Source organism: Passer montanus, unplaced genomic scaffold, assembly GCF_014805655.1.
Source record: "Passer montanus isolate IOZ18808 unplaced genomic scaffold, ASM1480565v1 scaffold20, whole genome shotgun sequence".
NCBI classification, from domain to species: Eukaryota; Metazoa; Chordata; class Aves; order Passeriformes; family Passeridae; genus Passer; species Passer montanus.
In genome coordinates, this window is record NW_024366592.1 from 4152236 (window position 1) to 4169446 (window position 17211).

At 45.1% G+C, this 17211-nt stretch overlaps 1 protein-coding gene across 3 annotated transcripts in view; it reads right to left on the reverse strand.

The window, feature by feature from the left end:
* B4GALNT3 (beta-1,4-N-acetyl-galactosaminyltransferase 3) overlaps positions 1-17211 on the reverse strand; it is a 63696-nt gene that overhangs the window by 24331 nt on the left and 22154 nt on the right. The window lies entirely within an intron of this gene.

The following is a 17211-nucleotide window of genomic DNA, read 5'->3' on the forward strand; positions in this document are numbered from 1 at the left end:
GTAGTCAAACTAAAGAATATAAATTTTTATCAATTCACACTGCCAAAGAAAAATAAGAGAATAACTAGATTACTAATTAGCTTAACCATCAAAAGCATATGATTCTCATATGCACCTATTTTCACAACAAAAGCTTCAGTTTTCTCTTCTTGAAGGAAATTATGGATACTCATCTGCCATGCCTAAAATACTGGCAGTGATGGAGTCAAAAACACTGAAGTCACTTCCAGGTTCAAAGCAACTTCATTTGAAACTCCCTTCCCCTCTCATTCTGCTCAATCCAGAAGTCAGGATCAATTCTGATTCCCTTCCAAAACTCCAGTGACCTCCTGGGTTTAGGAGGAACAAAGACAAGCAGATGCACCCGGTGCCTGCTGCCCCTCTCACCAATGAGACAGTGCTGGTGAGCAGAGCTCTGACCTCCCAGCAGTGCCACAGGGTCTCACACTATGTGGTTTTCAGATCTAACAAACATTTTGGCACTCAGCAGTAAGTGACCAGCCTGCCAGCAGCTCAGTGCTGTGCCCACATTGCACAGCAGCTCCAGCCTCAGTGGAGTTCCAAAATCTCCATCAGCCTTGGCTTCTCCCAGGCTGGTGGCAAACCAGCTCAATACCCACACACCAGGGAGGGCAGCCAGGCTCTCTCCCCATTTTCTTTACAACTGGAAATCATCCCCAAAGCTCTAGGAAGCCCAAAGAAGTTGGCTGCCTTGGTATATACAGGGAACCATCCTGACAGCTTCAAGTCTGAGTGTTCAGATCTGAGCCTTCTACACTATTCCTGCAGCCAGAAGTGGCAGGAACATGCCCTGAGGGGGAAGAACTGCTGGGGAAACAGCTGCTGTTCCATGGGCAGCACAGCCATCTTCAGTCAATCCACCCACCTGCACCCTGCCCACCCAATCTGCACATGGGAGACTCGCTGTGCCTTAGCAGGAGCATGCTCCATCTGCTTGCTCTGGAGGGGGATTTTACAAGGCACATGGCTTAGGTCATCCCCCAAACATCTCTGGGCTACACAGAGGCCAAGGCAAACCCCAAACCACCCCAGGATCTAGAACTGACAAACAGCCCTCTGCCAGATCCCCCTCCCTGGCTGTGCTAAGCTCTGGGCCAGTTATTTTAACTACAAATAGGCTTGCAAAACTCTGTCCCCACTTGCTCCTGAACCTGGGTCCCACAGGGTCTGGCAGAGGTGAGCAGAAAGCTGCCTCCTGTGGTGTGCTGATCAAAGGGGACAATTAACAAAAAAAAAGTGCAAAAAATGTGAAAAACATGAAAATAGTCAGAGATTCAAGCGAGAGGCAAGGGTCAGAGCCAACTAGGGTGTCCTGCTTTCCTGATGTGAGTGTTGGCTTGGATGAGTGGGTTTCATTCAGGCCTGTTAGATGCTGAACAGTCACAAATTTCTGATCAAGATCTTCTCACCCCCAGATCTGATTTAAAGCTATGCATTTAAATTTATGACTAAACATACCAAGGTCAATATTTATCTTCTGCAGAAGATTTTTCAGTTACTGGGTGAGTAACCTACTGACTAATGCAGCTAACCACAGCCTGTGCTTCATGGACTGACTGTCACGGGAAAAAAGGAGAAATTCTTTTGTCTTTATTTAATTTTATGTGTAACTGGTGAGCTTCTCCCTTGTTCAGAGCATTGAGGCAGGAACTACTGTTTGTGAGTGTCCTGCATTTGGACACACTCGGAATGGGACTGAAACAGATTTTGAAGTTCACATGAAATTCAGCACTTGCTGATTTGAGGGCTCATTACAGCAGTGGGAGAGAACAGCAGGCTTTTTTTTGTCTTCTCAGAGAACAGACCCATAGAACTGTAGAATATCCTGACTTGCAAGGGAGCCACAAGGATCACTGAAGCCCAGCTGGCTAGAGAGGAAACAAGTAAATCAGGAAATAAAAAAATAGGCAACAGAAGTCAGTTCACCCCTGGAGATTCACGGAGGGAAGACACCAAGAGCAGCAGGTTTTTTTCTCTTGTCCAGAGGGGAGAAGTTATTTGGTTTCATTGTTCAACTCAGCACTTCACTGCCCTGTGGAATAAGCTCAGGACAAAGCTTCAGTACCCTGCCTCTTCTGGGAAGGGCTGCTGGCCACCACAGCCAGCCACTCTGGCTGCTCCATGGCTGGCATGCAGCCTGCCTCCCAGCAAACACAGAAGCCTGGCTGCACACAAGTGCCAATGGCTGACATTTCTTTGACCCTTGGAAAAGAGAAGAAAGGGAGGCAATTCTCTGTGTTGCACAAATATTTACCTAACACATCAGCCAAGCACAGAACAGACAAAGGAGCTACGAATTAATCTGGAGGCAGTGATTTCCTTGCTGGGTAATTTGTGCTTTGACAAGCCAATTCTCCAGCGTGGTAGGAAATGATTTTCAGAATATAATAGGATCAACACTCCCCTTAGAGAAAGTTCTTGGCATTCCAGTTCCTTCTGAAAGATTGGCTTTTCCCTGGGGGTCTCCACGGGACACCCTTGAAGAAGAATCCAGTTTTGCCCATGCTTTCCTCACTAAAGGAAGGAAACCACAGAAAATTCCGATCTCCTACAGCTTCCTGCAGTCAGAACACCTCCCAAGGCCAACTGCTCACCAAGGTTTTCTCCACAGCATGTCACAGGATTCCAGGCATGGCCTTGCAGGTCTCCACTGCTCTGTGACAGCTGGAGAGGGGAGCCTTGAGGCCACGTCCACTGCCCCATCTCAGAAGCACCTGGGGGAGGTGATCTACCACAAGTTCAGCCTGTCCTAAAAAGCTCTCCCTGAGCACTGCTCACTAGCTCAAGCACTCTCTTGATGGCTACTTAAAGTCAACAAGCCTAGGCCTGGAAAAAAGCACAGGAGTCAAGAACTAAAATACCTCAGCAAACACTTCAGTGTTACCAAGAAGGAAGGCCAGAACTATTAGTTTTGATGGTTTTGCTCCAGTCCCTTTACAAAACCAGTTCTGGCTAGGATGTGAAAAGGCAGAAAAACCATGAAGGCAGACATCAAAGGCTTGGGAAGAGCCTGTCCCAAAGTCAGGGGAAGATGCTAGGCCAGGCATTGCTGCCATCAACCTGTCACACAGATGCATGAGAGAGCTCCTTGCCTTTCTCTCTTCTGGGCTTCACTTCCCAAAGCGTTTCCCATCACCTCCTGAAGCACACCAGTTGTTTTCCAAGGCTATTTTTTCACCTCAAACACCTCCAAGGAAGGCAGCACTGATGCAGGCACAGCTTGCCAGAAGTAGCAGCCAGACTTGCTGCCATATACTCGCCCCTCCTTGGCATCTCCTCTCTACAACCAGAGGTCCACTTTTCTTTCTACTTTTTTACCGCAATGGTCCCTCAGAGGGATCAACCAAAGCCATGAAGGTGGTTCTTCCTCAGAGAAAAGTGGTCCTTTTTGTCCCTGTTCCCATCAGGCTGGCTGGCAGATGCCTGCTGAGGATCCAAATGCCCAACCCTCAGCTGCTCCTCTGGATTCACGATGGGAAGCCCTCAGGACCTGAGCTTCCTACTGGAAATAAGAGGTAGCTGAATACAGAGAAAAGGCAAAGAAGCTGAAGAGGAGGCTAAAACAGATGCTGCATCCTACAGCAGAGCCCCTTCAAGAGGCAGCCAGTCTGGAACCAGTTGCCCACAGCTCCAGTGAGTCAACCATTAAGGGACAGAAAAGCTGCACCAAGAGAAAATAAGATGGAGATGGTTCTTGCCTAGGGTCAGGCACGGGCACCATGTCTGCCTCTCCTCAGCCATGCTTTTTACTGCTCTTGGGTTAAAAGTCAGCAAAGGAAGCTAAAAGTTGAGATGAAGAAATCTCACCCAACAGTTATGACTCTGCCAGAGCAATGCACTTGAAGCCCAGTTCAAGAGGAAAAAAAAAATTTAAAAAAAGCAGAAAGGCAGAGATAAGAGCCAGCAGCACCCAGGGAGCTATCAAGCCTCAGGGCAGGAGTGTGACCAAGCTGCTGTGTGTGTTCAGAGATTAGATCCATGCAGCCACTGCCATGCCCCCGGCCCCAGACTGCACTCGACATTTCAATTAGCCTGTGAAGATACCTGGCAATGGTGCAAGAGGAAATCCCAGACCCACTCAGGTGATCAACTTCCCCTCTGAAAGATGAGATTTGATTACTCTGCTGTTGTTACTGCTGCTTACATAGCTGCAAATGCTATTAACACCCACATTCTAGCCAGCCCTTTTATAACCCTGCTAAATGATTTCACTCAGCAGCCTCAGGAAAGAACAGGTCTACAGGCTGTTTTGCACAAAAGCATTTTCCTTCTTATGAGACCCTTCTCCTCTTCTTTTTGTTGCAAGGATAGGGCAAGAAAGAAACTGGCAGGAATAAAGCAGGTCGTTGTTCTTCATTACCCCCAGCATCCACAGACCCCTCACTGTGGCTTGATGTTTTAACCCTCCCTTGAATGGTCTTATTTCTCCTGTTACCCTGGTTGAATATTTTCAACTTACTGTTATTCCCTGGGACTTCAGCATCATTTGAAGTCTTTCCCAGTGCTCCTCCTGGCTGAACAGGTAGGCAGGTGCAATACCCAATACCCCTGACATCACCATCAGATGCCTTGCAAACATACCAGTCCAAAAGATGCTGGTGAAGGTTGCTTGAAACTGAACATAAGAAGGTGTTTAGAGAGTTTGACATGCATTTCACACACCAGAGCAAACCCTACTGCTGGTGCCACTCTGCAGAGCAACACCCATCTCTTGGCCCACCACATACACCAACACAGCCCCACAACACCAAGTGCAAAAATATTGAGGATGAGGTGTAATCTGACCTTCTACAAACAGAGATGTGGGTAAAGGATACAGTGAAAAGAACAGCCAACAGTTTCTGGACAGATGGGTGAATTAGGTCAAGCCATGCATCACAGATGGGGTCAGAGAAACTACCAAAAAACCCCAATTCAAGGGTAGGGCCAAGAGAGTCTCTAGATACTTATTTAGGTCAACTAAAAGGATAGACAGAAAAGAGTGAACTTCTTGTCCTCAGGTCAAGATTGGAACATCACTCCTGCTGTTCAAAGGATTCAAGGAGCATGAAACCCAGTTGTTACAGATGGAGGCCTGCAAACTGTTCCATTTCTGGTTAGTGCAGAACCTACAAATAAGATTGCTGACCTCCTCCAGGGACAAAGCTCAAGTTAGGAACCTTGTGTGCATAAAATAAATTACTCCATTCTTCCTCCAGGTACAACTCTGATTCACTGCCATGTGAATGGCTTTACAAACTGACAATAAGCTGCAGAACATTAAAGGTACTTGAAGTATGATGGAGAAAAAGGCAGAGTACTGCACTTGGGAAGGAGAGGAAAATCAGCAGACATTAACTACCTAATGCAGTCTCACTGCTAGACTCACCCACAAATAATACTTTGCTGCTGTTCTCCTCTAGGTATAGGAAATGTATTTTATGCAGCAAGTGAGGAACTGACAAACAATGGCTGGGACTCTAAGTGGTTTCACAGAAAATACAATTAAAATCTTGCTTCTGTCATTAAAAATTTCCACTGCCCTAGTTAAATCATTAAAACCACCCATGCCACAGAATTATCCAGCAAATATTGCCTGCTGTCTGAAAGCTCAGTGAGGATATGATATATGGAGATGCAGTGCTGGGTTTGAGTGAGAAAGACCATCATGTAGCTGCATTGTCCTGCAAAATTACGGGGCTGAGCTCCTGTCAGCTCCAGAAACGCCTCTGTTTCAACCTGGAATGTACTAGAGCAAACCTACTGCAAACTCTTGCCTGTCTGCACTTTCCACACTGAAGGCACAGGAGGTTCAGGAGCTCATGTGAGCACAGAAAGGTGAGCAGCAGCCACAGCCAGCTGCACCGTCCTGCAAAATTACAGGGCTGAGCTCCTGTCAGCTCCAGAAATGCCTCTGTTTCGAGCTAGAATGTACTAGAACAAACCTACTGTAAACTCTTGCTTGCTGCACTTTCCACACTGAAGGCACAGGCGGTTCAGGAGCTCATGTGAGCACAGAAAGGTGAGCAGCAGCCACAGCTCTGGCTCTGCAGTCACAACCTCCTGCCCGAGGTGACTTCTGCCCACAGGAGCCCTGGGTCCCCTCCTGCCCATCCTCATCTCTTCAACCACACAGCTCAATCTCTCCTCTCCACTGAGGAGTCCTGAAGGATTACACTGGGGAAAGGGGAAGAGCAGAGCACTCTGTTTTTCAGGGGAAGGAGGAAACATTGGCACAAGTGAAGACTGAGCAGAAGAGCAACTACTGCTGCATTCAGCAGTGTAAGATAAAAGCCCATGATTTTGGCACTGCTAACTTCTGCAGCAAAGCAGGGAGAAATGCTGGCTAGTCTGTTACTCTCTTGAGGTATTCCATGGGCCATCTTAAACCACATAAAACACATACAGAAGCTCTTAAATCATAAAATGTATTTTCAACATTATGGCCATGATAGCTGTGCAGTTAAAATCCTTAACTGCTGGCAAGTTCCACTGTTTAATTTACAGAACATGGCAATTGTGCTGCAATTATGGTGTGCTTGTCCCCAAGACACTATGCTGCACACAGGCTGCCTCTGTGTCTGCCTCTTTGTACAATATTGCCATCAAAAGCAGCCTCTCTGCTTTTACAGCCTTCAGACACAGCTATGGAGCTCTCAAAACAGCTATAGAGCTCTCAAACAGCCAGGCAAAGAGGGCTGATTCCAGTCATGCCAAGAACAAAGGTATCTGAGTAGTTCCCATCATGGAATCACACGTACCAAGCCAGCCTTTTGCCAGCCATTGTCTTCAAAATATGGGATTTGCATCAAAACATTTTCTGGTGTGAGATTTGCCTTTGCTCAAACTTCAGTACTTGGAGCACTTGGAAAAACCAACAGTTGTGAGAGGAGCACAGAGTCAGGTGTTTTGTATACCAGGCAAGATTTTGATTTTTACTCCTGCTTCTAAAGTAAAAGTAATTTGCCACTTTCATGGTGAACTGCAACATTAGGCATTATTTTTGTTTCAAAAATGCCTTTAATCCTGAAACATTTGCATGGGTTTCTACCAATTCACTCCCAGTGAGCAGATCCTCAACGTGGCTCACACTCTGCTGTCTGCCTTATTTTGCTTTTAATACAAATAACAGTAGCAACTTGAAAAATTCCTACCTGAACCTCAAGGTGACTGTCATGAAAAGCAGATGTTCCAGCTGTTTTTGATCACTGCAAGCAGTATTCCTGGCACTCTCCCCACCATTTGGAGGCACTGGTGAAGCTGTGCCCTTTGAGACAGGAGAGGCAACAAAGGCCTGTTCATTGAGGTAACAAGTTATTTAAAGCTGAAGTTTGCTTCCATTTATCAGTACCTCAGTGCACCACACCACAGGCACTGCACTTGCACACAGACCTGGCAGGCTCCCTGCCTGCTCTAATTCACAATTACTGCACCATGATGAACATCAGTGAGGACTGACTTTGCAAAGAGATGCACATTTCTAAATGCTTTCTACCACCAACAGATCTGCTGCTTTGATGTCCACAGTAGCTGAGTAAATGCAATTAATTAAGAAGTAACATAGGTAGGCAGCTTCCCTCCCCTGAGCATGGGGAGGTACCTACAAAAATCAAGAAAGAAAATGGCAATTTTAAGCTCAGGAGACTTTGCCATCTGTTCTTCTTTCTGCAACAGGACTGTGCCCAAGAGAGTTCAACAAGGTCATCCACAGAGCTTTCAGAAAGCTTTGGTAGGTGCATTTTTCTTAAGTGATCCAAACACTGAAGCAACAGACTGCACAAAGAGCTTCCCAAGACTTTTTTTATTTATTTTTTTTTTTAAATTTAAATACAGGAGCTGTCTAGGATGTGAAGCCGAACATCAACCGAGGAACAGACCTTCAAATCAACATTTGTTACTGCTTTACCAAACATAGGTAATGCATTAGGTTTTTTTATCTTGGGTGAGGATTTTCCTGAAGACTCAATACCTTGCTACTTCCACACAGATGCAGCATTCCCAAAATATCTCTTCAGTCAAGTTCTGTGGAACTTTGTGCTGTAGAAAATGCCATTCATTGCTTCCATGAGAAAAACCCCCACATTTTACTTACATCTCTACTTGCTATTTTGCTCAAAGTTGTTGTAACCATTTTCTTCCCCTGAATTCACCTCAAAAGCAGTTAACTCACTACTGCTGAAATTGTTATTTCTAGGGTCTCTGTAAGCATTGCAACAAAGTTACCACCCTACACTTTCAGTTTCAGTGGTGACTGGAGGCAGACTATGGACACGACTATGGGCAGAGGAAAATAAAGAAGGGGCTGGTCAAATATCTGCCAGAAATGGTGCAGGTAGGGTTGACCTGACCTCAAGGCAAGGAGGTGAGCTAAACCTTGCAGGCCACCCCAGAAATATCGTATTATTTGTTTAAATTACTTTAAATTGCCTGTGTTTAAATTTGTTTAAATTACTTTAAATTGGGGACAGCAGAATGACTGTTCTGCCCATGGCTCTGCACAGGACACCCTGCTCTGACACCAAACAAAGCCCTGAAGACAGAGGCACCTCTGACTGTGGGACAACACAAAACTCCCCAACAGCTCTGCTGAGGAGGAACCACCAGCACACATACTGATAAACATCAAACCCACAGGAATATAACAAGTCTCCAATATAACAAAGAGGAACTGACAGTGCAGTGCTTGAGGCACTGCTTTGGTACTGTTCCCTAGGTATGTCACATGGGAAACAATCTGATTATTGCATTTTGAGTCCGATGAAGCCCTTCTAATAATGTTATTGGGGTTTGGATGAGGCTCTAAAACCGCTCCCAAGTATTTCAGGAACCTGGATGAAATCCCTGTTTCTCAGTTTACTTCCACAATTTTTATTCAAAATCCGAAACTACAACTCCAGGTTCAGTCTTAGGCATCATTGAATGATTTGTGCTGAAAGGGACTTCAAAGTTCCAACCCCTCTGCTGTGGGCAGGGAAATCTCCCACCAGACCAAATTGCTCAAAGCCCCATCCAACCTGATCCTGAACACTTGCAGGGATGGAACACCCACAACTTCTCTGGGCAACCTGTTCCAGCTGACAACTTTCTGCCTAATATCTAATCTAAACTTGCCCTCTTTCAGTCAAAAGCTATTCCCTCCTGTCCTATCATTACATGCCCTCACCAAAAGTTCTTTTCCAGCTTTCTTGTGGGCCACCTTTAAGTGCTGGGAGGCTGCTGTAAATATGATCAATCGTCTATTGAAATGGCAGCAAAGGGCAACTGGAAAATCAGGATATTCTCCAAGAATGTCTGAAATTTCTCATCAGATGCTGACACCACCAAATCTAGGCTCAAAGCTTTATCTTGACCTCTAAGCCTAGATGTCAGCTTTCATCTGTCTTTGCAGTGCAATGGTGCATGCAACCTGACACCAGTATCTCTGTTTAGCAAAGCTGAGATTTGTAACACTGATTTCCTCTGAATCATCATCAAATAACAACTGCTACTCAGGGCGGAAAAACATGCAAGGACAGGCTAACATTTTGATAAGTAATGGAAAATTCTGTGTACCTGTGACTTAAAATATCAAGCCTCAGTGTACTAAGGGGGCAAGAGCATGCTTGAGCTCTTCCATGACTCAAGCTCAAAACTCACATGGACAAAACAAGCTGCCAGTCCTTCCTTCAGGCACCCTGCCTCTGAGCAAATGCATGCTGTGCAATGGGACAGGCTGCAGAGCACACACACTTGCTTCTGGGACAGCTTTATTTACACAACATGGGTTGCTATGAGGAAAAATCAGGGTTGTGTAAACTCTTTTATAGACCTCTTACCCAGTGACATAATTCCAAAGTACGAACTTCTGAAATATTGTTTCTCCTCTGTCTGGAACTCCCACGTCAATGTCCTGCTTTGGATCATAAACCAGCCTGTGCAACACACTTGACAAAAATAATTAAGAAAGTGGGAACCAGGAGGAGTTCACAGAAACTACTTTCTGTCCCACAGAATCACAGCATATTCTGAGTTGGAAGGGACCCCACAAGGATCATCAAGCCCAACTCCCGGCCCTGCACAGGACAATCCCAAGAATCCCAGAAAGCCTTGTCCAAATGCTCCTTGAGCTCTGTCAGGCTTGGAGCTGTGACCACTGCCCTGGGAGCTGTTCCAGGACCTCTGGGTGAAAAACCTTTCCCTGATATTCAACCTATACCTCCACAGAGACAAAAAGCAAGAGCCTGTATTTACCACGACCTAGTTTGCTAAAACACTCATGCCTAAATCCCACTGTTTGACAGAAGATTTACTGAGATTGCTGAATATTTTCAGCCTGCTAAACTGTGACAGACTTCACTCTCACTTGGGCTTATTTTTTTTTAATGTGGTGTCTTCCAATTAAAAACTTTCTCAGGAAGACTTAAGAGATGCTACACAAGAAGAGGCAAGAAGAGCAATTTTAGTTTGCTCTGTAAATCTTGCCCTTTTTTTGAGCATCCCAGGATCCTTAGCATCTACCAGAGCTGGATTTTAAGGATCCAGCTGGATAGGGATGACGATGGCATCATCCCCTGGAGAGGGATGGCGATAGAAGAGGGATGCTCTGGTGGCAGAGCTGGGAGACATCCCTGGCCCACTGGGACCAGGACTGAGCTGAGGGGACCCTGGCGCACCAGCAGACCCCAAATTCCACACCCAGCCTGGCTTGGTTCGACATCTCCCCCACCCCCAGCCTGGTCTGGCTCTGCCCCACCTGCTCTGCCCTCCTGGGCTGGGCTCTGCCCTGCCCAGCTCTGTCTCCTTGCTGGTGCTGGAACACTTTCCTTGAACTTTCCTCTAAAAAGACTCCAGTGTGCTGCTGTCACCTGCTCACCATGAGCACATTTGCAGATGTGCAGACATACAATTAGAGGAAGTACAAATGAGACTCCTGTGTGAGGCACAGCAGAGCTGAGAAGCAGGGAGGTTCATGATTCAAGTAGTTTAAAGGACTTTTAAATGGCTGATAGAGAGGATTCAGTTTGCTTTAGCAAAGTACGTGCAATAATAATGCATGCACTTAGTGCAGATAGAGAAGAAACAAAGCAACTATTTTGCTCTTAGTTGATCCATAGGCACATCCCTCACTGAGAGGGGTTTCGAAGCTGATGAAGATCTTTCTTATTTGATGTGCCAGCGATTGTTCAACTGCATTCCTCATTTTCAGCTGATTCCAAGTGTAGATCCTTTCTGAAGATCAAGTTGAAAGAGATCCAGGTTCTTAGGGGAAAAAAATCCCTTATATACTACATCTCCTGTCATTCTCTCCCTATAAAGGGAGTTTGAGTTGTTGCAGATTGTTGGGGTTCTTTTTCATTGTGATGCAGCTTAAATATATTAATATTTTTATTACTATTATAGCTGGGAGTTGGAAACACAAATTAAAATGCTTTAACAGTGGAAATATGACAGTAAAATTGTGCCATCACTGCACTTTGTGAATGATATTTAAGCTGTATTACAAATTTAATACAATTTCTGTGCTACCTTCTGTATTAACAAAACCTGTGTGGTAGGTCTAGTGTTTTATCACACTGTCCTAATTTTCATAAAAGCAGGGGAACCATCTGCTCTTTCAGAACTTCCAGGGAACTGAAAAATTACTTAGTAGGAAATTTCTGGTTTGAGTTTTGCTAAGCTTCTGCCCCAGACAGAACAAGCTCAGAGCCATTCATGAGCTGAGGTGCAGCTGAACTTTCCAGAGCCCAGGCTTCAGGGGCCAGCCAAATGCTGCTGCAGGGCCCCTGTTTTCCACAAGCAATCCCTGCCACCAGCAGGCATTCCTGAGGGCTTCCAGGAGGTGATCCTTCACCCAGCAGGAGACAGCTGGGTTAGTTGCCTTGGAGCTGGGCCAGCATGCCTCACAGAGCTATCCTGTTTCAGTGGAATATTTAACTTTGCTGTAGCTTTCTACCAGAGCCTAAAACTGCCCTTCCAACTGCTTAAGGTGGCTTGCAAGGACTGATTGCAAAATTATGATTTTCTTTCCAACACACTGGAAATTTCCATAAGCCAAGGAAGAGGGCTTCCTACTAACCAGCACTGATCCAGCTAATGAACTACAGGACAAACAAAACCCTAACAACTGTCTAATCTGCCTCTTGTGTAATTCAGTACAGGAAACTCACAAAGTAATTCCTGTACTGGCTCCAGAATAAATGTCCACTGGAAATGCCATCTGACATTGGTTATTTACACGCTGAACTGCGATTTCATCCAAATACTCTCCTCAGTCTCTACTGAGTTTTACTGACCTTTTCCACAGGCTCCTGGTGTGATTCCTACCAAGCTCCACTGACTCTGTTCGAGTTCTTTTCCATAACTGCTTCACACAATCACATATATCAGAATACAAAAAATTTTACCATGTTCTGCCAAAACTGAAGGTCAGAGAGAGCAGCTGTCCTCTCACCTGCTTTTTGCCAAAAGCTGCTTATTGTCTGTCCTTCATGTTCCTCTGACTCCAATCACTCACAAAGCTCTAGGTTCTACTTTGCTGGGAGAGCATCAGACCTCAGGTCTGGTGCTCTGAAACATTACAGTGCAGTTTATGTGCTAACCAGTGTTTTAGAGGAAAACTTCCCAGTGCAGTGTCTCCTGGGATGGAGATGAGGACTTTGTATGTCTGTGACTTCCTGGGCTCCAAAACAGCCAGGGGTAGTTCATTCCTCAATACTTTTAATCTATTTTTAATGCATGCTAATACCAAAGCACAGTATTGCTGAGGTTGGACAGCACCTCTGGAAATCATCTGGTTTGAACCCCTGCTCACAGCAGCATCAGTGTCACCTAAAGCAGCTTGCAGCAGAACCCCAAAGTCCTTTCCTGCAAAGCTCCCTAAGACCTCCTCCAAAAGGATTCTCTGAAGCAGGTCCCTGAACACAGCCAAGTCTTCCCTCATGAAGTCCTGGGCTGTAACTTGCCTTCTTCCAAGTTTACTCCAGACTGTTCACCACACAAGACAAAAATAATCTCTGAAGTAGTTTTAAGACAGACAGACATCTAAATACACTGATAACTGTCAACCCCAAAAGTTTACAACTTCATTACTTTTGAAAAACCTGTCTTTAAGTACCTTGGAAGCAGAAGTCCCAAGGGAAACTACTGGGATTTGAGCCAAGCCACACATGTGCCTATTCAGAACCTGGCCTAAAATGGCAATACAATTAACTACTTCAGAGTTTGCAAGAATACTGCGAGAATACTGGGCTCTCCATCTCTCCATTAGAGAGGAACCTTCTTCACAGGAAGTTTCAAGTCTGTGATCAAAAACCTTTGTGATCCTGGAAAATGAGAATGGAGGGACAAAAGAGATGAGACTGAATGCCAGAAGGAATAAGGTTTTGCAACCTAAGTTTATTATTCATATCCCTACTATATTAATGAGATAAGAACTTTTTTCATTCAAATAAAGCAACCACAGAATAATATCCAGGTTACCACATCAGAATTTCACAGGATCTATAAACATGGAGCAGAAAGCAAATCCTGTTTGCTGCAGGATTTTAGGGCTTTGTCTATTATATTTCATAACACCATAACTGCCACTGTTAGACATGCTCTTCTGCTTTTGATGCCAAAATAATGCAATGGGAATTTCAGCAGTCTATTATCCAGGAGCTTATCCATCCAAATAAATCCTGCTCTGATGGAATATGCTAACAGGTAACCTGGCAGCAAACCAAAATCACTCACCTCCACCAGGATCCTTTCTGTGCTGCCCTGGCTCTTGCCAAGAGGAAAACCTGGTGGTGCAGTGCATAAAATGAAGATCACTTCAGGATGGCCCCATGTGCCCTCCTACACCCTCACTCTTTTAGCCAACACCAAGAGTGACACTCACATAAGAGACATCACACACTGGGGTTTCACCTGCTTTTCAGGGTCTGGGCTGCTGCAGTGAGTTTTGTCACACCTTTGCACAACACTGACTGAAATAGGAGGTGCTTGTTCAGCACTGGTTCAGACAGCACTGCAAAGATGTGGCTTTCACCCTTTTTGAAAAGCAGCTGTGTTGGTGTTTGAAAATTCAGTAACCTTAACAGCAGCACTGATGGAAGATCAGGACAAAGCTTGTGAGGAGTAAATACAGAGTGAGGAAATTCCAGCATGTCCTGAACACCAGCAGGCTCTCCTTGACTATTTTTCAGTAAACATTTGATGGTGAGAGTAACATAAACTTGAGTCACAGAAGTACAGTGAGGCTCAATTATTTCACTTCCTAAAACATCAAAAAATACCAGCATGGAGAGTCTGATTCATGGGGTCTGTGCACTCAGGCTCAGACAGATTTGCTACAAAAATGTTACTGCTTCTATTGGAAAAAGCAGGCCTCTGGGCACTCCGATCCTCATTAGAAATAAGAAAAAAACTTGCTTTCTAGTTTAAAAAAAAAATCTGATCTTTGTATCTCAGAAGCTAGCAAAGTAAGCCTCACTGGGTTTAACTTCAAATGCTTGTAACTGCATAATTTGGAAATGTCAGAGCAACATTTTTTATTCATCTCTGCATATGATCAAAAGCATGACTGTCACAAAACCAGCATGTCCCAGAACTTTGGTGAAATCTGGTCCCTAAAGCATTCAGTGGCTGTGAGCAGTCCTGGTGGAGGGATATTCTTTATGAACATTTCTAACTATTTTGGGTTATCTCAAATAAAAGAAGAGTTTAATTAGCAACTTCATCCCTGCTACAGACTGTGAAGAATTACAAAAAACCAGAGCAGGCATAATTTTCCACCAGAACCCATAGAAATTTTTCACATATTTCTAAAACCTATCCCTCTATCTAACCCCAGGAAGTCTTATGGGTCTTTTTCACAAAACCTGAGCTAACTTATGCTACCAAAGTAGTGGGAACTCTGTATAGGCAAGTTCTCACACAGCAATAGCTCCAAAAAGAGGAAATACACCTTGAACATAACACCAACTTAAAATTTTTAGCAAACAGGAAATATCACAGAAGAGAAAAAAACCCTGAATTTTTGTCTACCAACTCCGCAATAACAAGATGACTGTACAGTTTCTTCCACCCCTTCTTAGCAGGCCCCTCCATGCTTTTTATTTATTTTCTTTTCTCCCTCAAGGGCACTCCCTTGCCCTCTTTACAGCCTCTGACTATTTTGGGGGAGCACACAGACCTTCCCATCTCCCAGTGGCCCTCCTGAGACTCCCTGAAAGCTCTCTCATATTTCCTGGTGAGCTCTGTCTTCTCTTTCATCAGCTGCCTGCAAGTCCTGCCCCAGCCTTACAGCACTGGAAAGAAACACAACTCGACAGCATTAATAAATGATAGCTGGTCCCTCCTCTCCCTTTCATCTCCTCTTCTCTGGCTGTAAGCAATCCACCTGCTCCCAAGGCAAGGAGCAGGCATCTGCAGGGGCCAGGCTGTGGGGCTGCCCTGTCAAGCTCCAGGACAGACTCCAGGACAGGTTGTTGTCTAAGCAGGCTGGAGACTGAGCCAAAATGTTCTCCCAGCTGGCCCAGCCTCCTGCCAGCACCTCGAGAGGAGAACACCGGGTGGCTCCAGCAGCACTGCATTTCATGGAGTGCTCCCAGGAACCAGCCACCACTCCCTGCTCCTTCCCTTTCTTACAGAAGCCCATTAGATTTTGTGACTCATCCCTCACCCCAAGGTAAATCTAAGGAAAGAAGCAAGGATGAGGAGAAAAAAGAGTAATTGCCATACAGAAAAAAAAATTATAAGCTATTATTTCCAGCCAGGACGGCCCCATCTCAGACATGAGAAAAGCACCAATGAAACCATTACAGCAAACTCCCAGAGCTCCAGAGGGGCTGGGTGTGATGGACACCAAAAGGCCCTGCTGACTCCTGACCTGGGGGGTAGCAGTGCTCCTTACAGTGCTTCTTAGTGCTCCTTACAGTGTAGGGTCACACTTCCCACAGCAAAGCGAGCCCTTTCCCCTCCCCAGTGTGCCAAGATGTAGCACTGAGCTCTAACAGCTTGATGGGAGCAGGGTTTGGGGAGGCTGTGGTACCTGTGAACCTGAGACAGAAGAATAAACCCCTAGTGAAATCCTGACTGCCTCAATACTACAAGCAAAGCAGGAGCCACAAGGGAGCACATTTGTTCAGCAACTCAATGTGCAGACTTTAAGTAAGACCCATGAGATGCCAAAATGCAATTACAGTCAAAGAGATGATACAGGACAGCATCCCAGTATCCTGTATTTTGTCTCTTTTTAGCAGCTTGCTCCAGTTCCCTCTGCTTTTATATCAAAAGGATGTTTTCTAACCAATAGTGCTGCAAACTGCAAGCTGGAGAGCCAAGCCAGGTTATTTTTTGCTCTTTAAAAATAAAAACATCACCCACCAGGGATTTTGCCCATTGGTCAAAACTGCCCAGCTGCTCATTTGTGTGCACAGCTGTACACAGTTTGTACAGCTACAGGAGTGGAAGGAACAGAGCAAAACCAAGCTGCCACAACCACCAACATTAAAAGGATTCTTTTTACCACTCATCTTAGTAATTAAAGTAGTCTTCTTCCAGCTTTCTGAGTGATTGAACCACCCTGGAAGAATCAACCCAAACATATTTTCAAACCATGTTTTGGTTTACTCAGAGAGGGCCAGTTTTTACCTCACTTACAAGCATTCACAACAGGTCTGGATTGACTAAAGGCCAGCCTTAGCCAGATCAGGAGGAAATAAAAAAGAAAAAGCAGTGCTCATACAACAGCTAAACAGTACCAAGTACATGCCAGGAGACTGTGATCTGCTCCTGGAAGTTGCACAAGCAAACAAAGTGAAATAAAAATGGTAGTTTATCTATTGCTATTTCTTCACTCAGCTCTAAGACCTTCTTCCAGAGATACAGTTCCTGTGCATGGAACAGAAACCACAGAGGCTGGCCCAGGGCAGGCAGACATGGTCCAAACTTACTGAATGCTGCTGGTTTCAATTAGGGACCAGAGCTGGGGCTTTAATTGCATCTTACAAAAAAAGGGCTCTCTGAAAGTCACACCATATGCACAGCACCTCACTGTGCAGGAAATAAAAGCCTTACGTAGGAATTCAGTAATTAGAAGGTCAGACCATTGGTTCATCCCATCAGATAATCCACCTTTGACCAGCAGCCAGCATCTAATGTCTAAAAGGCAGAAGAAAACAACCTTCAAAATACCTTTAGCTGTATTACCTTACAGAGAAGGAAAAAAAAGTCCTCATGACCTAC